Source organism: Ctenocephalides felis, unplaced genomic scaffold, assembly GCF_003426905.1.
Source record: "Ctenocephalides felis isolate EL2017-DRISC unplaced genomic scaffold, ASM342690v1 CF-g0.4_SCAFFOLD_02833, whole genome shotgun sequence".
Lineage (NCBI taxonomy): Eukaryota > Metazoa > Arthropoda > Insecta > Siphonaptera > Pulicidae > Ctenocephalides > Ctenocephalides felis.
In genome coordinates, this window is record NW_020538987.1 from 2898 (window position 1) to 28162 (window position 25265).

The following is a 25265-nucleotide window of genomic DNA, read 5'->3' on the forward strand; positions in this document are numbered from 1 at the left end:
GTAATTTATAAAAATAAAAGTAATTTATAAAAATATTCCTGTTGAGATGATAAGATTGAAGATGATTATCAAAACCATATCAAAACATTTCTTTCTAAAATGTTACGACGGGAAAAATTCCTAACCTTATGCTGCAAGTATCACCTTAAATTAGTTAAATTTAATATCATTGATTAAAATACATGATTAATTAGTACACAACTGTTTTCTCTGTTATAATCAGGTATCTAATATATCTAATAATGTCAGAAGAAAAAACTACCTCGATTAAAATTGAACCACTAGAATATTCAGCAGAAGATCCTCAAAATGAAGAGGATATTAAGTCTGAATCTTGTTCAGAGAATGGAGAAACATGTCTGGAAAGATTTATGAATTCTAAAATAACTGTAGAGGAAGAAATCAAACAGGAATTAATGCAGGCTCCTATAAACCCTTTCGTATGCACAATATGTGATAATGCATTTGCTTTAAGACACCATTTAGATCGACATATTATTGCTCATAACAGAGAACTGCCAATTCATGCCGGAGAACTTCTTTTGAAGTGCAAAATATGCAACAGAGACTTCCATTCATCAAAAGGTTTGAAACGACATATGTACACTCATACAACATATTGCTCATAACAGAGAACAGCCAATTCATTCTGGAGAACTTGCTTGCAAATGCAATATATGTAACAGAAACTTTCGCTCACCAAAAGGTTTGAAACGACATATGTTCACTCATACTGGAAAACAGCAACATATCTGCAAAATATGTGATAAAACATTCACACGATTGATTCGATTAGAGAAACACATGCTTATTCATTCTGAAGATCTTCCTTATAACTGTGGAATATGTAACAAACTATTTCGTTCCGTATATAGTTTAAAAAAAACATATGACTAATCATTCTGGAAATTTTCTTCAGAAATGTGGAATATGCAATAAATCATTAGCACAATCTGATGCTTTAAATGCACACAAGTTTATCAATTCTAGAGAATTTCCTTATCAATGTGAAACATGTAGCAAATCTCTTCATGCATCAAAAACTTTAAATAACCATAAAGCTCAAAAATATAAAGTACCTATATGAGAAGAGACACTTGGGTGCTCATGTGAAAGCCAGTGAAATATTTATAAACGGTTATTTCTGTAAACCTGCTCTAATTATTGTGATTATTCTAGTATTGTTTAAATTGATGTACACATTTATATATTGATCATAAGCTTTTAGGACATACAAGCACTTGGTTGTGCATTATAATTAATTTAATTACAGATTTTTTAGTGATATCAGTTCATGCAACTTGCCTCAAGGCAAAATGCTACTTACATCTAGTAGTTTTAGTTAAATTATATATCGATTTTATTAGCAATAATATGTTATTTAATGTCTCTTACTGTGATTGTTAATTTTAAATTTGCCTCATTTACAAATTTTCGTTATATTGTTCTTGTGTTGGCAGCATGTATACATTACGATTTTCATTGTTATGACATGACAGAATTGGCATCACTGGAAGGCTTTTGATATCAACATTCAACAAGACGTTTGTAACCTAGAAGCAAACTTTGCAATAATAATGTTTAATAAATTTATTTTTAATATTAAATTTGTATATTTAAGTTTTAATTTAGTCAAAAATGAAGAATGAACGTTCAGTGGATAATTCCAGACCGTTTAAATTATAAGTAGTCTATCAAGTTTTCATTTGCAGGTGTTTAGATATATAAATTCATTAAAAATATTTATTTTACAGCTCATCAAATATGTTTGACTGGTATTAGCTTCGAGAGGAAGAGCATAATTGTAAATATTAAATACAAATAATTTTCACTTTATTTTATCAAACTACAAAAATTTGTGTACTCATTTTTATAATAGGGCTTCGTGGAATTGACAATAGTACCTTTGAAAGACAATTTGAGAAGCATTAAACTAAATGCTAAGCAATGTAGAATTTATAGAGTCACATTAGGCGATTGTGAGGCTACTTTTCAATATTTTGATCCCTTTTTGGATATCTGCAAAAATGATTCAAAGACGTAAGTTGTTCTATGTTTTTACCCATAATTATCAATTTCTACTAGTAGGATTGTTGATAAATATCCTTTCTATTACCAGGAGGTCTTTGGAGGTATTTTCCAAGTGTCACTTAGCGGCTGCTCAAAATATAGATCCTGATTGTAATGCAGGAGAATTATTTATCAATGTGTCCCATGAAGCAAGCCATCTCATTGGTGAAGGTAGAGGTTTAAGAGTTGGAATAGAATTTTCTTTAGAGCAACCTCAAGGTGGCTTGCATTTTGTTGTGCCTGAAACTGAAGGCACCATGGAAGAGGTTTGTGAAAGAAAATCACAATATAACTGGCAGTATTTTTATGATTGTTTTTTTTGGAGGGCAGCTCATATGTACACCTATGCACATGAAAACTCATCAAGACTCTGGTTTCCTTGCGTGTATTCTTATGCAGAGCCTTGTACTTGGAGTCTTGAGTTTACTGTTGACGCAGCAATGACAGCTGTCTCTTGTGGTGATCTTGTAGAAATTACTATGACGCCTGATATGAGGAGGAAGACTTACCATTATGTTTTAAATACTCCTGCTTGTGCTCCTAATATTGCTTTAGCTGTTGGGTATGGACTAGATATATCAATATTGTATTATTTATCAATAACTTTGTGCTTTTTTTTTCATACTAGACCTTTTGAAACTTATGTGGACCCCCATATGCACGAAGTGACCCACTTTTGTCTACCACAACTAATGCCATTATTGAAGAACTCTGTTCGATATATGCATGAAGCTTTTGAGTTTTATGAGGAAACTTTAGCTACAAGATATCCATATCCTTGTTATAAGCAAGTTTTTGTTGATGAGGTGAATAAAGTTTCTTTAGAATTTAATTTAATTCATAGATTGTAAAATAAATCCCCTTTTATTCTTTTTAGACTGTTCAAGATGTAGCTGCCTACACTACCATGAGCATTCTGAGTACTCATTTGCTTCATTCCATAGCTATAATTGATCAAACTTATATAACCAGGAAAGCAATGTCTCAAGCAATAGCTGAACAATTCTTTGGCTGCTTCATTACTATGCAGAGCTGGTCTGACACCTGGCTCAATAAAGGAATTGCTGAATATCTATGTGGGTTGTACTCGAAGAAATGTTTTGGAAATAATGATTACAGAGAGTGGGTTAGACAGGAATTGTTGGATGTAAGTAACAGATTATATTGTCATATTACTTTGATGTATTATTTTACATTGTTGGTGTAATGAAAAAAAAACAAGTGCATGTCAGATTGAATTTTACGGTTTATTAATATTGCATGAAAAGCTTACAAAAGTGTACAGATAATTAAATAATTGCTTACAAAAAACCATACATAATCGAGACTCTAATGTGCGTTTGTGGAATCAAAAAAATGTCTTACATTTCAATCAAGATATAGAAGCGAATATGGAATCGGACAGTAAACCATCAGAAATCCCAAAACTACGAAAGACCGTTATTGGATCCAGCAAATACAGCAAGATACCTCGCGAAGAAGGTCGGACCAATATGTTTACATCGGAAAAGGTCTCGCTGCGTTCAACTTCATCAGTTTCTGACTCAAGACAGGAAGTAATATCATCTAGTAATAGTGCATCTACAAGCCTCACTCAACCACATTCTGATGTCAAGAAACCGAACATGTCAATGTTACGGATGGGGGTTAGTTAGACCCTTTCGGAATAGCTAATTGGATTTTACTCAATAACTATTCCGAGGATTTGATCTTATTGAATATATTAAGCAAAATATTTGACGTTCTCTACGTGCTCGGCGGTCCAGTCGGATGGCGGCTTCAAGTTCGGATATCTCAGTTCGCTTTAAATTCGGATTCTGAGGAAGAAATGAACTTCAAAACACAAATAAGTAACACTTGCACTGATTAAAAGGTATTTATTGCATTAAGTAATAACTAATGATCGAAATATATCACAAAAACACATATGGAAAATACAAGTAAAACGGTGTACGTGACCGGCCAACGCGAGAGAGCTTCTTCACCGTCAGATCAGCTATTACATCCAAACCTTTGAGGATTGCCAGAGAAAAAAGTGTTGTCTGAATATTAAAAATATTCTCTGGCGCCATCTAACAGGTTCTGGCGCAAACATATTCCCCAGTCTAAAAGGGATACCTTTTATAATCCTGTATTTCTTGATATCGGTTGATAGTAAAATAATTCACTATTTTGGAAATTGAAATGTCTTGTCACAGTTTTAGATATTGAGAAAATAAAATCCAAGATGGCACCTAAATTTGACGTGGGTGCAGAGATTGACCGAATGACAGCGAAGAGCGAAATGTATTTTTCAATAATGCAAGAAACTTATGACCTTTCTCAACAAATTACCACCAATACGGCAAGTAAGTTAAAATTTCTTGAAAAATTACACCTTATTGAAAATGCACGAGAACAATGCATAAAATTAAGCGACGAAATAAACAAATTAAGACATTTAGAGGATCCGAGTTTTGTTCCTGAGTATGCCGACATAAGGGCCTTGGAAATTTTGTACTCAAAAATCAAATATATAGAAAAAATGTTGGATAATCAAAATATAAGTAATTCGTCAATACCGGACAGTGTTCCAAATCATCATTTACCATCCATAGAAGTTCCAAAATTTTCCGGCGATATACAACAATGGCCTTTATTTTATGAAACCTTTAAAGCATTAATTCATGAAAATACAAGATTAGATAACGTATCCAAATTTCATTTTTTAAAAGGTGCGTTAGAAGGTTCCGTACTAAAAATTTTTAATTCTATACTACCAACTGCAAATAATTATCCGATTTTATGGGAAGCACTATTAAAAAAATACCAGAATAAACGATATTTAGCCACCACTTACTTTAAACAGCTCTTATCCTTTAAAACCATTACATCATCACAAATAGACTTATTTCTGGAACAATTCGATACAGCTGTACAAGCCCTTTCACAATTAAACCTTCAAGATGCATTTGACTTTATGATAACGTCTATGGCATTCTCAAAACTCGATCCCATTTTGCAGGAGAAATTTGAGCATTCTTATCAAGGAGAATTTCCTAAATACCAAGATCTCCTCAAATTTCTCCATAAGTCGCAACAAGCGAAAAATCAAGTTTATGGTATGACAACTATAACTAACAATCACACATATGGTGAGCAAAAGGATAAAAATTCCAAAATTAGTCGATCATTTCTTTTATTTATTTATTTATTTATTTATTTATTTAAATATATAGCCCACAGATTTCTCCAAGAGGACTCAAAAATACAATTATTTGACATAATGAATAACAATTAAAATATACACAAAATTACAATATATAGTTAGTAACATAAAATGCTAAGATAAAATTTCATATAATGCAGAATGTAACAATAATATTTATAAACAGAAAATAATAAGATATTTGAAAGAAAATAAAAAGATTAACTTGTGCAGATGGAGATTATTTGATTAGGTGATGTGTTGTGAATGTCTATTTCATTATTAATTAAGTTAAAGTTAGAGGACATTAGTAAAATAGGCGAATTTAAGAGAGAATTAGATTTAGGGGTGGGATAATTGAAAAATAATTGTGAACGCGAAGATAGCCTTGGAACATTAAAGGATAGTTGATTGAGAATAAGAGGACAGTCTATAGAATTATTGCAAAGCTTAAATAAGAACATAATTGTACAGATAAATCGACGTGAGGCAAGGGAAGGAATACCAAATTCTTTTAGTAAAGTGTTGTGGTCAAAGCCACGTTCAGGGTAAATTTTATATGTTTTATAATAAAGGTATTTCAGAAATTTTCTTTTAAAAAGTAAATACGAAAAGAAGTGCTTTGTGTGCCGGGAACAACACGCCATATTTGCATGTTCAAAATTACTAGAAATGAACATTCCTGAACGGCAAGATTGTATAAAAAACTTAAACCTATGTGTGAATTGTTTAAGCCATAAGACGACAGTTGCGTGTCGATCGAAGAAAACTTGTCTTATATGTGAGGAACCGCATCATACATTACTGCATATTGATAAGAATCTTGCGAATACGAATCAAGGTAATCCGTCTAATTTGAAATCCAATAGTACAGTTTTATGCAGTTTCAATAACAACAAACTCGCACCTAATACAACTATATTGCCGACAGCGGTAATACAGGTTTCTACAAAAAAGAAAAATACTTCATTACGAACTATTATTGATTCAGCAAGTGATAAAAATTTCGTTACATTAGCTTGGTGTAGAAAGGCCCATTTGAAAGTTCAACCAGTTTCAGCCAAAGTAATCGGATTAGGTAATTCGTCGCAAAAAGTGATAGGATTGGTTAACTTCACTTTAAAATCCTCAATCAATCCATATCAATTGCCAATATGTGCATATGTTGTGCACGAAATTGTGAGAAAACAACCACAAACCACGATCCCAGTTTCATCAATTCAATCATTCTTGAAGTTCCCCTTAGCAGATCCGAAGTTTTATTTGACTCAAAAGGTTGACGGCATATTAGGATGTGATGTTTTCAGCGAAGTCATGGGTACTAATAAGGTGAAAAATGGTCAAGGATTACCTATAGCACTAGAAACCCGATTGGGTTATATAATAATGGGTTCCATATCAAATTTACTTCAACCTTCAAGTACTTTTACGCAATATTATTAAAAATGCTTGAGGTCCTTTCTCATGAAATTTTGATTGAATTGATATTCTATGTCTCCATATAACGCTTCACTTTCGAACATACAAGGCTTATATATGCCTTTTTATTTGTTTAGCTACCAAAGCTATACACCTCGAGCTAGCTTCTGATTTGACAAGTGATACGTTTCTAGATTGCTTAAAACGATTTCTAGCTCGGCGCGGTCCCATTGAATGCATCTATTCTGATTGTGGAACAAATTTTATAGGTGCAAAAAATACTCTTGATTCCTTATATATTCTGTTAAATTCCGATGAGTATAAAACGCATTTTAACAAAGTCTTAATTTCACATAACATCGAATGGAAATTTAATCCACCGCATGCTCCACATTTTGGGGGCATTTGGGAAGCAAATATTAAATCAGTAAAAAACCACTTGTTAAAGGTTATGGGAACACAAATATTATGTTACGAAGAATTTATTACCGTTCTCAATCAAATCGAGGCTTTACTAAACTCAAGACCGTTATGTTGGCAGAGTAGCGATCCATCGGATCCACAACCCCTTACACCGGCACATTTTTTGATGCAAGAACCACTGTCGGATATGCCGGTTGATTATGAAAACTTAAATTTGTCGAAAAGAAAGCAATTATTAGACCAAATAGTCGCCTCATACTGGAAGCGATGGAGTAGAGAATATCTTACTGAATTACAGGTTCGTCAAAAATGGAACACTGTAACCAATCCTATAAAAAAGGATGATCTGGTAATTGTTAAACAAGAAAATACACGACCATTACATTGGGGATTAGGAAGGATCGAAGAAGTTTTTCCAGGCGACGATGGAATAGTGAGAGTAGCATCAGTCAAAATTGGAGACACACTAGTTAAGCGACCGGTGGTCAAACTTTGTCCTTTATTTAACGAACAATGTTACGAATGGGGGTTGGTTAGACCCCTTCGAAATAGCTAATTGGATTTTACTCAATCACTATTCCGAGGATTTGATCTTATTGAATATATTAAGTAAAATACTCGACGTTCTCTACGTGCTCGGCGGTCCAGTCGTATGGCGGCTTTAAGTTCGGATATCTCAGTTCGCTTTAAATTCGGATGCTGAGGAAGAAATGAACTCCAAACACAAATAAGGAACACTTGCACTGATTAAAAAGTATTTATTTCATAAAGTAATAAGTAATGATCGAAATATATCACAAAAACTCATATGGAAAAGTACAAGTAAAACGGTGTACGTGACTAGCCAACGCGAGAGAGCTTGTTCACCCGTCAGATCAGCTATTACGTCCAAACCTTTAAGGATTGCCAGAGAAAAAAGTGTTGTCTGAATATTAAAAATATTCTCTGGCGCCATCTAACAGGTTCTGGCGCAAACATACATTTTTGCAAAAAATCGAAGAATTGTTTGAACGAACAATAGGTCACCCACGTCAAATTTAGGTGCCATCTTGGATTTTATTTTCTCAATATATTCAGGCATTGAACGATGAAACCAATGTTACGAATGGGGGTTGGTTAGACCCCTTCGAAATAGCTAATTGAATTTTACTCAATAACTATTCCGAGGATTTGATCTTATTGAATATATTAAGCAAAATATTTGACGTTCTCTACGTGCTCGGCGGTCCAGTCGGATGGCGGCTTCAAGTTCGGATATCTCAGTTCGCTTTAAATTCGGATGCTGAGGAAGAAATGAACTCCAAACACAAATAAGGAACACTTGCACTGATTAAAAAGTATTTATTTCATAAAGTAATAAGTAATGATCGAAATATATCACAAAAACTCATATGGAAAAGTACAAGTAAAACGGTGTACGTGACTAGCCAACGCGAGAGAGCTTGTTCACCCGTCAGATCAGCTATTACATCCAAACCTTTGAGGATTGCCAGAGAAAAGGTGTTGTCTGATTATTACCAATATCAACTGGCGACATCTAACATGATTCTGGCGCGAACATATTCCCCAGTCTAAAAGGGATACCTTTTATAACCTTATAATTCTTTGGATATGGACCACTCGAATCACTCCATCGGCACCTAGAAAACTTCTACTCTTTCTTCCATCCAATGGAGCAGGCAAAACCGCCAAAGTCAATAAAGGTGTAGGTAGGAAGTTGAGGATCACCACTGAGCTCAACAAGGCCACTATCATTGAGTCTCCATGGAGAATATTAATCCTTTGAGAGGACTAAGTAGAAATAATTTCGTTCCCAAAACCGACACAACATAACCAATTTTTAGGTCGGATCAAGTGTTCAGGTAGTTCTGGAAACGCCAAAGGCGGCATTTTGATCGAAAGTGAAGCGTTGTAAGGAGACATAGTATATTAGAAAGAAAGTCATAGATTTTCAATCATATTGCATGGAAAAACTTGAAAGTTGAAGTGAATCTGATATCGAACCCATTATTATATAACCCAATCGGGTTTCTAGTGCTATAGGTGAACCTTGACCATTTTTCACCTTATTAGTACCCATAACTTCGCTGAAAACATCACATCCTAATATGCCGTCGACCGTTTGAGGCACATAAAACTTTGGATCCGCTAGTGGGTACTTTAAGAATGATTGGATTGATGATACTGGAATCGTGGTTTGTGGTTGTTTTCTTACAATTTCTTGCACAACGTATGCACATACTGGCAATTGATATGAATTGATTGTGGATTTTAAAGTGAAGTTAACCAATCCTATTACGTTTTGTGACGAACTTCCTAATCCAATTACTTTGGCTGAAACTGGTTGAACGTTCAAATGGGCCTTTCTACACCAAGCTAATGTAACGAAATTTTTATCACTTGCTGAATCAATTATAGTACGTAGTGGAGTATTTTTCTTTTTGGTAGAAACCTTTGTTACAGCTGTCGGCAATATTGTTGTATTATGCGCGAGTTTGTTGTTACTGGTAGTGCATAAAACTGTATTATTAGATTTTAAATTAGACGGATTACCTTGATTTGTATTCGCAAGATTCTTATCAATATGCAGTAATGTATGATGCGGTTCCTCACATATAAGACAAGTTCTATTCGATCGACACGCAACTGTCGTCTTATGGCTTAAACAATTTACACATAGATGTAATTTCTGAATAATTGCTCGCCGATCAGGAATATTCATTGCAAGAAATTTTGAACATGTAAATGTTCTATGTTTTTCCCGGCAAACAAGACATTTATAATCATATTTCATGAATGATGACAGTCTAGATGTTGTATTTTTATCATTAGGTTTATCATATGTGTAATTGTTAGTTATAGTGGTCATACCATAAACTTGATTTTTCGCTTGTTGCGACTTATGGAGAAATTTGAGGAGATCTTGGTATTTAGGAAATTCTCCTTGATAAGAATGTTCAAATTTCTCCTGCAAAATGGGATCGAGTTTTGAGAATGCCATAGACGTTATCATAAAGTCAAAAGCATCTTGAAGGTTTAATTGTGAAAGGGCTTGTACAGCTGTATCGAATTGTTCCAGAAATAAGTCTATTTGTGATGATGTAATGGTTTTAAACGATAAGAGCTGTTTAAAGTAAGTGGTGGCTAAATATCTTTTATTCTGGTATTTTTTTAATAGTGCTTCCCATAAAATCGGATAATTATTTGCAGTTGGTAGTATGGAATTAAAAACTTTTAGTACGGAACCTTCTAACGCACCTTTTAAAAAATGAAATTTGGATACGTTATCTAATCTTGCATTTTCATGAATTAATGCTCTAAAGGTTTCATAAAATAAAGGCCATTGTTGTATATCGCCCGAAAATTTTGGAACTTCTATGGATGGTAAATGATGATTTGGAACACTGTCCGGTATTGACGAATTACTTATATTTTGATTATCCAACATTTTTTCTATATATTTGATTTTTGAGTACAAAATTTCCAAGGCCCTTATGTCGGCATACTCAGGAACAAAACTCGGATCCTCTAAATGTCTTAATTTGTTTATTTCGTCGCTTAATTTTATGCATTGTTCTCGTGCATTTTCAATAAGGTGTAATTTTTCAAGAAATTTTAACTTACTTGCCGTATTGGTGGTAATTTGTTGAGAAAGGTCATAAGTTTCTTGCATTATTGAAAAATACATTTCGCTCTTCGCTGTCATTCGGTCAATCTCTGCACCCACGTCAAATTTAGGTGCCATCTTGGATTTTATTTTCTCAATATATTCAATAAATCCTAATCAAAATTAGGATCCCGGCGTCGAAGGACCAATGTTACGGATGGGGGTTAGTTAGACCCTTTCGGAATAGCTAATTGGATTTTACTCAATAACTATTCCGAGGATTTGATCTTATTGAATATATTAAGCAAAATATTTGACGTTCTCTACGTGCTCGGCGGTCCAGTCGGATGGCGGCTTCAAGTTCGGATATCTCAGTTCGCTTTAAATTCGGATGCTGAGGAAGAAATGAACTCCAAACACAAATAAGGAACACTTGCACTGATTAAAAAGTATTTATTTCATAAAGTAATAAGTAATGATCGAAATATATCACAAAAACTCATATGGAAAAGTACAAGTAAAACGGTGTACGTGACTAGCCAACGCGAGAGAGCTTGTTCACCCGTCAGATCAGCTATTACATCCAAACCTTTGAGGATTGCCAGAGAAAAGGTGTTGTCTGATTATTACCAATATCAACTGGCGACATCTAACATGATTCTGGCGCGAACAAATTAAGACATTTAGAGGATCCGAGTTTTGTTCCTGAGTATGCCGACATACGTTACAACATGTTACGAATGGGGGTTGGTTAGACCCCTTCGAAATAGCTAATTGGATTTTACTCAATCACTATTCCGAGGATTTGATCTTATTGAATATATTAAGTAAAATACTCGACGTTCTCTACGTGCTCGGCGGTCCAGTCGTATGGCGGCTTTAAGTTCGGATATCTCAGTTCGCTTTAAATTCGGATGCTGAGGAAGAAATGAACTCCAAACACAAATAAGGAACACTTGCACTGATTAAAAAGTATTTATTTCATAAAGTAATAAGTAATGATCGAAATATATCACAAAAACTCATATGGAAAAGTACAAGTAAAACGGTGTACGTGACTAGCCAACGCGAGAGAGCTTGTTCACCCGTCAGATCAGCCATTACGTCCAAACCTTTGAGGATTGCCAGAGAAAAAGTGTTGTCTGAATATTAAAAATATTCTCTGGCGACATCTAACAGATTCTGGCGCGAACATATTCCCCAGTCTAAAAGGGATACCTTTTATAATCCTGTATTTCTTGATATCGGTTGATAGTAAAATAATTCACTATTTTGGAAATTGGAATGTCTTGTCACAGTTTTAGTTATTGAAAAGGTAAAGGACAAAGTTTGACCACCGGTCGCTTAACTAGTGTGTCTCCAATTTTGACTGATGCTACCCTCACTATTCCATCGTCGCCTGGAAAAACTTCTTCGATCCTTCCTAATCCCCAATGTAATGGTCGTGTATTTTCTTGTTTAACAATTACCAGATCATCCTTTTTTATAGGATTGGTTACAGTGTTCCATTTTTGACGAACCTGTAATTCAGTAAGATATTCTCTACTCCATCGCTTCCAGTATGAGGCGACTATTTGGTCTAATAATTGCTTTCTTTTCGACAAATTTAAGTTTTCATAATCAACCGGCATATCCGACAGTGGTTCTTGCATCAAAAAATGTGCCGGTGTAAGGGGTTGTGGATCCGATGGATCGCTACTCTGCCAACATAACGGTCTTGAGTTTAGTAAAGCCTCGATTTGATTGAGAACGGTAATAAATTCTTCGTAACATAATATTTGTGTTCCCATAACCTTTAACAAGTGGTTTTTTACTGATTTAATATTTGCTTCCCAAATGCCCCCAAAATGTGGAGCATGCGGTGGATTAAATTTCCATTCGATGTTATGTGAAATTAAGACTTTGTTAAAATGCGTTTTATACTCATCGGAATTTAACAGAATATATAAGGAATCAAGAGTATTTTTTGCACCTATAAAATTTGTTCCACAATCAGAATAGATGCATTCAATGGGACCGCGCCGAGCTAGAAATCGTTTTAAGCAATCTAGAAACGTATCACTTGTCAAATCAGAAGCTAGCTCGAGGTGTATAGCTTTGGTAGCTAAACAAATAAAAAGGCATATATAAGCCTTGTATGTTCGAACGCCTCTGTGGCGACTCATTGAGACATTGAACGGGCCTGCATAATCTACGCCGACATTTCTAAAGGCCCTACTTGCTTGAATACGTGGTGTTGGTAAATTACCCATAAATGGAAAATTGGATCTAGGATTATGTCGAAAACATGTGATACATTTGTGAAGACGGTGACGAATTATCGCCCGCGCTGACAAGATCCAATATTTTTGTCTTAATAAAGATAAAACTAAATTTGAGCCAGTATGTAAATTGTTTTTATGGTAGTAATCTATTAGACAATTTACTACTTGGTCTTTTTTAGGAAGAAGAAATGGGTTTTCATTCGTTGTTAATCTTAATCGCCCATTAACGCGTAAACAATTATTTGCATCCAAAGCTAAATTTAGTCGTCGGAATTTCTTTGAGCAGGGCAACCCATTCTTTAGTAATTTAAATTCCTCGGCAAAATGATGTTCTTGGATTAGTCGAATAATCACTACCTCGGCTTGTTTGAAATCAGAAGTCAAAAAACGATTTTGATTAGTGATAATTTTACAAAATTTTAATATATACGCGAAAATCCTTATAAGTTTGTTCCAATTGGAAAATTTTTGTGTTAACATATATAAGGAATTGATCGGTGATATAACATTCTTTACCACTAGAGCATTAACCTTTCTTTCTTGATTGATTTCTATAGAAGTATCAATACGTTTACTGGGCCAAGTAGATATGTCATCGTTTAACCAATCCGGTCCGAACAACCATTTTTTATGTTGCATAAATTGCTTAGGTCGTAATCCGCGGGAAACACAATCAGCTGCATTTTGATCGGACGGAATATGAAGCCACTGTGCATTCGGAAGAAGGTCGTGAATTTTGGATACTCGGTTAGCTACAAACGTTTTCCAACGATTGGCTGGACCTGCCAACCAGTGAAGGACTATCATTGAGTCATTAAAACAATAAACGGAATTAAAATCTATATTATGTTTATTGTTTGTTAATACAAAATGTAATAATTTAGATAATAAATGACATGCACAAAGTTCCAATCGTGCTAAAGTTTGATTTTTCATAGGTGTTACTCTCGACTTTGATATTAGCATGAAATTCCGAGTGTTAAGTGATCTAATGTAAACTACAGCTCCATATGCTTGTTCGGAACTATCTGCAAAACCAAATAAGGTACATTTACCTCGTTCTGAAGTTTTCAAATAACGTGGTATCTCAAAATTATTAAGAAGCTCTAATTCGGAATAAATTGCTAACCACGAAGTAATAATGAATGATGGCAATTCTTCGTCCCAATCAATCTTTAAGGTCCAAATTTTCTTCATTAATATTTTTATCTTAATAACTATGGGAGTAAGGAAACCTAGAGGGTCCCAGATTCGTGCTATTACTGAAAGGAGATGTCGTTTGGTCCACCTTTTCCACATAAGTTTTATGTCAAATGAAAAATTATCTGATAAAGGATTCCACTTTAATCCCAATACCTTGGTAGAATTATCGAGTTCAAAATCATTCGGGAAATGTTTAGTTTGAATATCAGATGTAGGAAATAGGTTCCGTATACTAGAATGATTAGATTCCCATTTTTTTAATTCAAAACCCCCAGATGCAAATACGATCTGTAGATCACGAACAATGATTTTTGTATTTTCTAAAGAATCAACACTTGTAACCACGTCATCAATGTAAATATCGTTTTCAAGTATTTTTATAAGTGATTCGGAGAATTTGGAACGTTCATCTCGCGACAGTTGTTTAATTGTTCTAATGGCTTGAAATGGAGATGATGACAAGCCAAATGTAACTGTATTTAGTTCATAGATTCCAATAGGTACATCGGGTGATGGTCTCCATAATATCCTTTGGTATTTTCGATCCTGTTCGCGAACCCATATATTTCTATACATTTGTTTGATATCCGTCATTAATCCTATCCGTCCCATACGAAAATTTAATAGAATCGAACAAATGTTCGTTTGTAGTTTTGGACCCACATGTAAATTTTCGTTTAGCGAGGTAAATTCCACATTTTTTGCAGATGCATCAAACACAACGCGTAATGGAGTGGAGGAGCTTTCTTTCTCGACTGCAAAATGAGGAATATAATATGCATTTTCTATGTGACTCGAATCATTAACTTTATTATCCAGAGAACAAGGAGTAACAAAGGATAAATGGTTTTGTGTCAAATAATCGTTTATAACTGCGGAATATTTTTTATAATATTCTGGATCTCTCAAAAATTTGTTTTCTAGCATGTGGTAACGCTTTAATGCTAAAGTAAAAGATTTTGATAAATTTTTTCCTTTACTTTTAAAAGGTAGGGCTACTATGTATCGCCCCTCTGGAGATCGTGTTGTTGTTGCAATAAAATGATTTTCACAATAATCATCGCCGTAAGGAAGTGCTGGTTGTGGAATATCTTCTAACTGAAAAAACTTATCCATTTGAACGTTAAGATCTGGGTTCGAAATACTGCACAAATTAGTCGATGTGCTTGAAGGTTGGGATAAATTGGGAACAGAACCTATTATTATGTATCCCAACTGCGTTTCTAATGCTGTTGGAGCTCCTTGATCATTTTTTACCTGGTGAGTACCTATAATTTCGCTGAAAACATCACATCCCAAGATACCATCGACCTCTTGTGGTGAATAAAAGTTTGGATCTGCTAAAGGGTACTTTAAGAACGTTTGTATTGATGAAACTGGAATGGTGGTTTGTGGTTGTTTTCCCACGATCTCGTGCACGACATATGCACATACCGACAATTGATATGAATTGACTAAAGAAATTAAAGTAAAATTAACCAATCCTATCACGCTTTGTGATGAATTACCTAATCCCATCACTTTGGCTGAAACTGGTTTAATTTGTAACTGAGCTTTTAAGCACCAAGTTAATGTGACAAAATTTCTATCGCTTGCTGAATCAATTATCGTACGTAATAAAATATCTTCATTTTCGGTGAAAACTTTCGTTACTGCAGTAGGCAATATGGTTACATTATGTGCCAGCTGGTTGTTGTTGAAAACGCATAAAACTGTATTATTAGATTTCGAATTCGACGGATTATCTTGATTCGTATTTGCAAGATTCTTATCAGTATGCAACAATGTATGATGCGGTGCCTTACATATAATACAAGTTTTCTTCGATCGACACGCAACTGTCGTCTTATGGCTTAAACAATTCACACATAGGTTTAAATTTTTTATACATTCTTGTCGTTCAGGAATGTTCATTTCTAGTAATTTTGAACATGCAAATATGGCGTGTTGTTCCCGGCACACAAAGCACTTCTTTTCGTATTTACTTTTTAAAAGAAATGATCGACTAATTTTGGAATTTTTATCCTTTTGCTCACCATATGTGTGATTGTTAGTTATAGTTGTCATACCATAAACTTGATTTTTCGCTTGTTGCGACTTATGGAGAAATTTGAGGAGATCTTGGTATTTAGGAAATTCTCCTTGATAAGAATGCTCAAATTTCTCCTGCAAAATGGGATCGAGTTTTGAGAATGCCATAGACGTTATCATAAAGTCAAATGCATCTTGAAGGTTTAATTGTGAAAGGGCTTGTACAGCTGTATCGAATTGTTCCAGAAATAAGTCTATTTGTGATGATGTTATAGTTTTAAACGATAAGAGCTGTTTAAAGTAAGTGGTGGCTAAATATCGTTTATTCTGGTATTTTTTTAATAGTGCTTCCCATAAAATCGGATAATTATTTGCAGTTGGTAGTATGGCATTAAAAATTTTTAGTACGGAACCTTCTAACGCACCTTTTAAAAAATGAAATTTGGATACGTTATATAATCTTGTATTTTCATGAATTAATGCTTTAAAGGTTTCATAAAATAAAGGCCATTGTTGTATATCGCCGGAAAATTTTGGAACTTCTATGGATGGTAAATGATGATTTGGAACACTGTCCGGTATTGACGAATTACTTATATTTTGATTATCCAACATTTTTTCTATATATTTGATTTTTGAGTACAAAATTTCCAAGGCCCTTATGTCGGCATACTCAGGAACAAAACTCGGATCCTCTAAATGTCTTAATTTGTTTATTTCGTCGCTTAATTTTATGCATTGTTCTCGTGCATTTTCAATAAGGTATAAATTTTCAAGAAATTTTAACTTACTTGCCGTATTGGTGGTAACTTGTTGAGAAAGGTCATAAGTTTCTTGCATTATTGAAAAATACATTTCGCTCTTCGCTGTCATTCGGTCAATCTCTGCACCCACGTCAAATTTAGGTGCCATCTTGGATTTTATTTTCTCAATATATTCAATAAATCCTAATCAAAATTAGGATCCCGGCGTCGAAGGACCAATGTTACGAATGGGGGTTGGTTAGACCCCTTCGAAATAGCTAATTGGATTTTACTCAATCACTATTCCGAGGATTTGATCTTATTGAATATATTAAGTAAAATACTCGACGTTCTCTACGTGCTCGGCGGTCCAGTCGTATGGCGGCTTTAAGTTCGGATATCTCAGTTCGCTTTAAATTCGGATGCTGAGGAAGAAATGAACTCCAAACACAAATAAGGAACACTTGCACTGATTAAAAAGTATTTATTTCATAAAGTAATAAGTAATGATCGAAATATATCACAAAAACTCATATGGAAAAGTACAAGTAAAACGGTGTACGTGACTAGCCAACGCGAGAGAGCTTGTTCACCCGTCAGATCAGCCATTACGTCCAAACCTTTGAGGATTGCCAGAGAAAAAGTGTTGTCTGAATATTAAAAATATTCTCTGGCGACATCTAACAGATTCTGGCGCGAACATCCTAATTCATGGCAAGTAGTGAATTTCAAAAAAAGAAAAACTTCATTTGAACCATTAGGAATAGATGTCAAAATTCAAAACAGATTTTCGGCCCTTTCAACAATAGAAACAGCTAATGATGACATCTCAGTTAAACCGGCTCCAGTCAGTAAGCCTCCTCCAATATTTATTTATGGAGTTGACGATATTAATGATATGTCTAATCAATTAAATGAAATAATTCCGCACGATCAATATTTCCTGAGAAGTTTAGCTAACAATACATTTAAAATTCTATGTAATTCTGTCGACCATTTTCGAACTTTATCCAGACATCTAAAAGAAACTAATGCCGTATATCATACATATCAATTGAAAGAAGAGAAGGCTTATAGGGTTGTTCTTAGAAATGTACACTTTTCAACAAGCACAGATGCAATTAAATTAGAACTATTAAAACAGGGTCATGTCGTACGTAATATCCTAAATATTAGACATAGAATAACAAAAGAACCTCTTAATATGTTTTTTGTTGATCTGGAACCAAATAGAAATAACAAAAATATTTATAACATTTATAAATTATTCAACTGCATAATACGCGTCGAACCACCGAGAAAGTCCAACAACATTATACAATGCTCTCGCTGTCAACTCTTTAATCACACCAAAAAATACTGCAATAGACCATTTGCTTGCCTAAAATGCGGAGACAATCATAATACTAAAGCTTGTACCAAAGATTCGAATGCTCCGGCATGTTGTTATTTTTGCGACGGTGCTCATCCAGCTAATTATCGCGGTTGCTCATACTTCCAAAAAATTAAAGAACAAAGAAACAAAACTCCAGTAAATGAATCAGTCATAAATCCAAATCCAAATAACCAAAATTTTAAAAATTCTAATAATTCTAATTCTAATAATAAAATAAACAACATTTCTCCGGCCTTAAATCCAACAATTCAAAATTCATCCTATGCAGACATTGCAAAAAACAATTACTCTGCTTTTAATCATTCTCCTTCAAATCCCGATACTGATTCTCTAGCAACACTTATTTTAGAATTTAAAAATATCTTCAATCAGCTTTTGCAACAGAACACCATAATAATAAATATGTTATCCACGTTAGTCAACAACAAAAGCAATGGCAAAAATAATTAAAATTGCTGAATGGAATGCCAACGGTTTAATACCTCACAAAAATGAAGTAGAATGTTTCTTAAAGTTAAACTTAATAGATATCTTATTAATCTCAGAAACTCACTTCACTGAAAAAAACTACTTTAAAATTTATAACTAACTACACTACTTATAATTCAAATCACCCAAGTGGCAGGGCTCGCGGCGGTTCGGCTATATTAATCAAAAATAATATAAAGCATTTTGTTCTACCAAATATTTCTGATGATTTTCTACAAGCAACTCAAATTTCTGTTGAAACAAATTTATATAATTTTTGTGTTTCTGCTGTTTATTGTCCACCAAGATTCAAAATTTCTTGTGCTCAGTTTTCTTCTTTTTTCTCTCAATTAGGTAATAAATTTATCATTGGTGGTGACTTTAATTGTAAACATATTGCCTGGGGTTCTAGACTGACTACAGCCAAAGGAAAGATTCTTCATGCAGCCATAGGGCAAAATAACCTCTCTTTTATTTCAACTTGCAGTCCAACTTATTGGCCTTCTGACCCTACTAAAGTTCCAGACCTTTTAGATTTTTTTATTGTGAAAGGTATTGATCTTTCAAATCTCAATATTGAATCTGGTTACGATCTCTCTTCAGATCATTCTCCAATACTTGTGACGTTTAGCACATTTCCTACTCCAGTTATCAACAATCATATTCTACACAACAATCTTTCTAACTGGATTCAATTCAAATCCACTTGATTCAAAATTATTTGCAAAATCTAGGCCTACAAGCGTTATTGATATAGAAAATAATATAGATTATTTTTCTGAGATTGTACGTGAAACAACCAAGCAGATCACCCCGAACATTAATCCAAGAAATGATAATCTAATAATTCCGCAAGAGATTAAGAAGCTAATTGCAGAGAAACGAAGAGCAAGACGTACCTGGCAACATTCTCATCTACCAACGGATAAGACATCGCTTAATCATCTCAATAACACGCTGAGGAAAAAAATGAAAGAATGGAAGAATTGTACATTCAGGTCGTATATATTGCAGCTAAATAGGTACGATAATTCCATATGGAAACCAATCAGAAACAAAAGTAAACCCCTACAACAAAACCCTCCTCTGAAAATAACCAACCAAAACGGATTCATTTGGGCCAAAAGCAACGAAGAAAAAGCGGAGGCATTTGCTGATCATCTAAGTAGCATTTTTAGCGCTCGAAATATTTCCCAGAATAATTTAATTAACAATTTCATAAATCAACCCATACATTCTACACCGTTAGGACATTTTTCACCAAATGATGTCTTATGTGAAATAAAAAGGATAAAAAACAGATCTTCGCCAGGTATGGATAAAATTACTCCAAAGATGTTAAAAGAATTGCCTACAAAAGGTATTTTATATATAACAAATATTTTCAACGCCATACTTCAATACAATTATTGGCCCACAGCGTGGAAGACTGCAGAAATTATTATGATCGCTAAACCAAACAAAAACCATCACACTGCTAGTTCATACCGTCCTATCAGTCTTTTATCGATATTATCGAAAATTTTAGAAAGACTTTTGTTGCAGAGATTGTCAGAAGATCATCCGAATGATAGTTGGATTCCTCACCATCACTTTGGCTTCAGAAAAAATCACTCTACAATTCAACAATGCAACAGAACGGTGTCTCGTATTCTTGAAGCCATGAATAGAAAGGAACACAGTGTAGCCGTATTCTTAGATGTCAGTCAGGCTTTTGATAAGGTTTGGCACTCAGGACTCCTATATAAAATCAAAACAACTTTTCCAAACTACTTCAATATCTTAAGCTCATATTTGCTTAATAGAAAATTTAGAATCATAATTAAAGATGTGACTTCGAGCATCAGAAATATAGAATGCGGGGTACCACAGGGCAGTGTGCTAAGCCCTGTACTTTATCTTCTTTTCACAAACGATATGCCCACAGATGATCTTCTAACCATATGCACTTACGCCGATGACATAGCAATTTTTTCATGCAATTCCGATATTAGAACAGCAACTTGTCAGTTACAAAATTATTTATCTAGTCTCGAAAAATGGTTTTTTGATTGGAATATCAAAATCAATATCGAAAAATCACAGCACATAATTATTTCTCTAAAACATCACAACAGTCCACCTATCATCATGAACAATTCAATAATTCCACTATGCAATTCTGTTAAATATTTAGGCATGCACATTGATTCGAAATTGACATGGAGAACGCACATTGAATATAAAAAGAAACAAATCCAACTGAAAATAAAAGATTTTTACTGGCTTTTTGGGAGGAAATCTGAAATCTCTCTCGATAACAAGGTACTTTTGTATAAAACAATCATAGTGCCCATTTGGACTTATGGAATCGAACTATGGGGTTGCTCATGCAAATCTAACATAAACATCATTCAAAGGTGCCAGAATAAAATTCTGCGTATCCTTACTAATGCGCCTTGGTATATTTCGAATTTTTGCCTACATAAGGATTTGAAAATCTCAACAGTCAACGAAATGATCAAGATTAGAAGTTCATCTTTCAACAATAAATTAATCCAGCATACAAATCCTACAATTCAAGCGATTCACAGACCGATAAGAAGATTGAGCAAGAAATGGCCTTCCGATCTACCAAACACCTAGCCCAATGTCTGCACGCGTCCTGACGTAGTACGCGGCATACATCATCACGTCATCTTTCATTTATGTTATTATTTTTGTATTACTGTTTTAATTTAATTTTTATTTCAACTTTTTTCATTTTATATTCAATGTATTGCATTTTTTGTTTTTTTTTGTATTTTTTTTTTTTTTGTAAATAAGACATTAAAGTCTTGATTAACAAAAATAAATTGTAACAAAAAAAAATTTTACATTGTTCTGGCTTTTAGGTTGTGGCTTATGAAGAACAGTATGGTGGTATAGTTTTGGATCCCAGCCAAGCGCCTGCACCTCTTCCTGTTGCCGCTGCCTCTGGCACATCTCCTGTAACAGCTGCTGGAGGGCCCCAAGGACGAGGAGGCAATCACCATGCTACAGTGGCTCAAAATAATGGACAGAATGTACACCATTTCCCTACCAGAAGTCTGCATACTATGTCACCAAAGTATATACAGGTATATGATCACACACATTTTATTAATGTTGGATGCATTTTATTAATGCATTTTTTAGGCAATGAGAAAAAAGGCTCATTTAGTCATTAGAATGTTGGAACATCGGATTGGTCAAGAATTACTGCTGCAAGTGTTTAACGAACAATTAGCTTTGGCTACGAATGCTTCTACACAGAAAATTGGTAAAATACATTTAATTAACTTATTACATATTATGATTTTTGTTTATATTCTTATATTTAAGGCAGTGGATTATGGCATCATATGCTAATTTCTACAAATGTCTTCACAAAAGCTATATTTACTGTTACCGGCAAAGATATGGCTGTTTTTGTTGATCAGTGGGTGAGGACTGGTGGACATGCCAGATTTTCGCTGACATCAGTTTTTAATAGGAAAAGGTAATAATCAGAAATCATGCCATCTGTTTTCTGCATTAATTAAAAAGTAAATGAATTTTCTCAATTTAATTCCTTTTTAGAAATACTGTAGAGTTGGAAATTGGACAGGATGCAGTTAGTCAAAGAGGTATTAGAAAATATGTTGGTCCATTGCTAGTTACTTTGCAAGAACTTGATGGAACTTTTAAACATACTTTACAAATTGAAAATACAGTTGTTAAAGCTGACATTACTTGTCATTCCAAGAGTCGTAGAAATAAAAAGAAAAAGATTCCTTTGTGTACAGGAGAAGAAGTTGATATGGATTTGAGCGCTATGGAGTAAGTAAAGTAAAGTTATATTTTTGGCTTTTATATCCATATTGATATATTTTTTCTTTTACAGTGATTCTCCAGTTCTCTGGATTCGCCTGGATCCTGAGATGACTCTTCTTACTTAGATCAACTCAAATCGACCAGCCAGATTACCAATGGCAGTGTCAGTTGAGACATGAGCGCGATGTTATTGCTCAGATGGAAGCGATTGATGCATTGGTACGCTACCCAACTCCTGCCTCGCGAATGGCTTTGACTGTCACTATTGAGAATGAACAAGCATTTTATAAAGTTCGATGCAAAGCTGCTGACAAAGGTGAGAACAAATATATTAGTGCGAGATGGAATTAAATGTATTACATGGTTTTAGGTGGCCAATGCAATGGTTTTCACTTGGGCAGGGCCTCCAGCCATGTTGGCTATTTTCAGAAAAATGTTTGGGTCTTTTTCAGCTGCTCATATCATTCGGCAGAATAATTTTACTGATTTTCAACACTATTTCCTCAAAAAACTATACCTGTTGCAATGGCAGGTGAATGACATTCAAAATTGTTTTCAAACAATATTTGTGATTGTCATAAATGTATCATCAAGCCGTAATGGGGTGATAGTATTGACTAACTGTCCTGGAAAAGATTAAACAAAAAAATATCTCAAGTTATTTGAAAATTATGAGCTTTTAAGTACAAATTAGAGCTTTGGTAAAATTGTGACCATTTTTCGTATATCGTATTACTTTTCTTCATTTATACTTTTAATTTATTCATGACAAGTTAGGTCAATACTATCACCCTGTTTGGGGCAGGCGAGATGACTTGAACAAACTTTCAGATGTAGTAGAGACAGATAGAGACCCAGGGGTCAGACATGCTCTCGTTAGAATGCTAATTGATAAACCGCCTTTTGTAACAGGCATAGGTGGGATACGAAGGATTTGGTAGAAAGAATTTGGAATAATATCAAGTAAGATTAGATTTGTATATAATGCATAACTCTGCAACGGTTAATGTTTATTTATATTTTTAGTGGCATGTTGTCTCATGATACAAGATTACGTTGTGATCTGGTAGATTTATATTTTGCATTGTATGGATCTAGAAGACCTCAATGTCTTCAAAGCAATGAAATGTCTAACTTGGTTAAACCTCAACGAGTATCAAATTCTAGGCCTAGTTAGGTCCACATTTTGGAGGAGAGGTAAAATAAAATAAGCATTATCTCTTAAAGCAAATTGCTGGAACTTCATATATAGTAATTTAAAAGTTTTAAAAGCTTTAAAGTTTTAAAAGCTTTATGAAAACTAGACTTTCCAACTTTAGAATATTTTGATTTTTTTATTATTTATATTTTTTGAAAACCTATAGATATTGAAAGCACTGAACCCTACCTTTCCTAAAAACTAATCATTTGCTCCAGAAACCGCTAGCCTTCCCAAAAATTACATAATAATACTAATTTTCTCTATTTTTTAGTCAAAGCACCATTTCACCACCTCCATGGCTACTTCAACAATAACCAAACCCAGTTACAATCCCTCGCCCTTGATGTCATCTCATGACATGGACATATCAATGTCCAGTGGGCATCTGAAGAGACCTCCTCCAGAATCACAAGATGTTCGTGGTCTGCATAACATTAAAAGCGAATGAGATGAAATCGATAAAAAGCCTGTTAAGAGGGAATGTTTGGACATGGATGACCAACTTGGAAGACAGATTCTTGATTATTCTGATATGCACGAGGTTAAAATTTAAGGTATAATAGATTCTGATAATAATCTTTATGCATTTAATTGATCATGTTCTTTCATATATATTTTTTGTTTAATAGAGTGAATTAGAAAGTGATAAAAATATTGAATTCATGAGGCAAAATGTAGCGCTGCCTATTGATCGAAAACCATTTGACTTGAACAGTTCATTTGTGAAGTAGGAGTCTCAATCTGGTGCTGATGCAAGCATTTCAAAGGTGAGTTACATGTTTATATAAACAGAAAATTTAATATTATTGTAAATGTTGTTTTGTGATTAAATTTCACATCTATTAAGAGAAATTCCAAAGAGTTTATAAAATTCATAAGATCTTGACATTTTTAAACAACTAACATAATTTTCAAACAATTTCAGTATTTTCAGACAATTTGCAAACTTTATGCATTTTACATACAACATTTGAAACTATTCTACAACATTTTTAAACAATTCACATTTTCAGTAAATTTGCAACATTTTTAGGCAATTTGTTTGTGTATATTATAACATTTTGTTAGTATTTACAACATTTGAACAGTATCCATAACATTTTCAAACAAATTACAACATTTTCAGGCAATCTGCAATATTTTTAGACATACTACAACAATATGCAACATATTTAAACAAATTATGCCATTTGGAGACAATTTATAATATTATTAGACTATCTATGACATTTTGAAACAATCTTCTCGATGTGCTTTTTCTCGATATTTTTATTACCACTGTAGATGAAAAAGAAGAAAAAGGATAAAAAGAAACACAAGCACAGCAAAAAGAACTCTTCAGGACAATCTATTAAAAAGCACCATAGTCATGATGGCAGCGGACAGCATACAAAGACACATCTATCAAGTGTTCTCGAACAGGATAACCAGGAACTCTAA

General features: G+C 33.9%; 1 pseudogene; it reads left to right on the plus strand.

Moving 5' to 3' along the window:
* Window positions 1-242: 242 nt before the first annotated feature.
* Window positions 243-25265, plus strand: LOC113381357 (annotated as a pseudogene).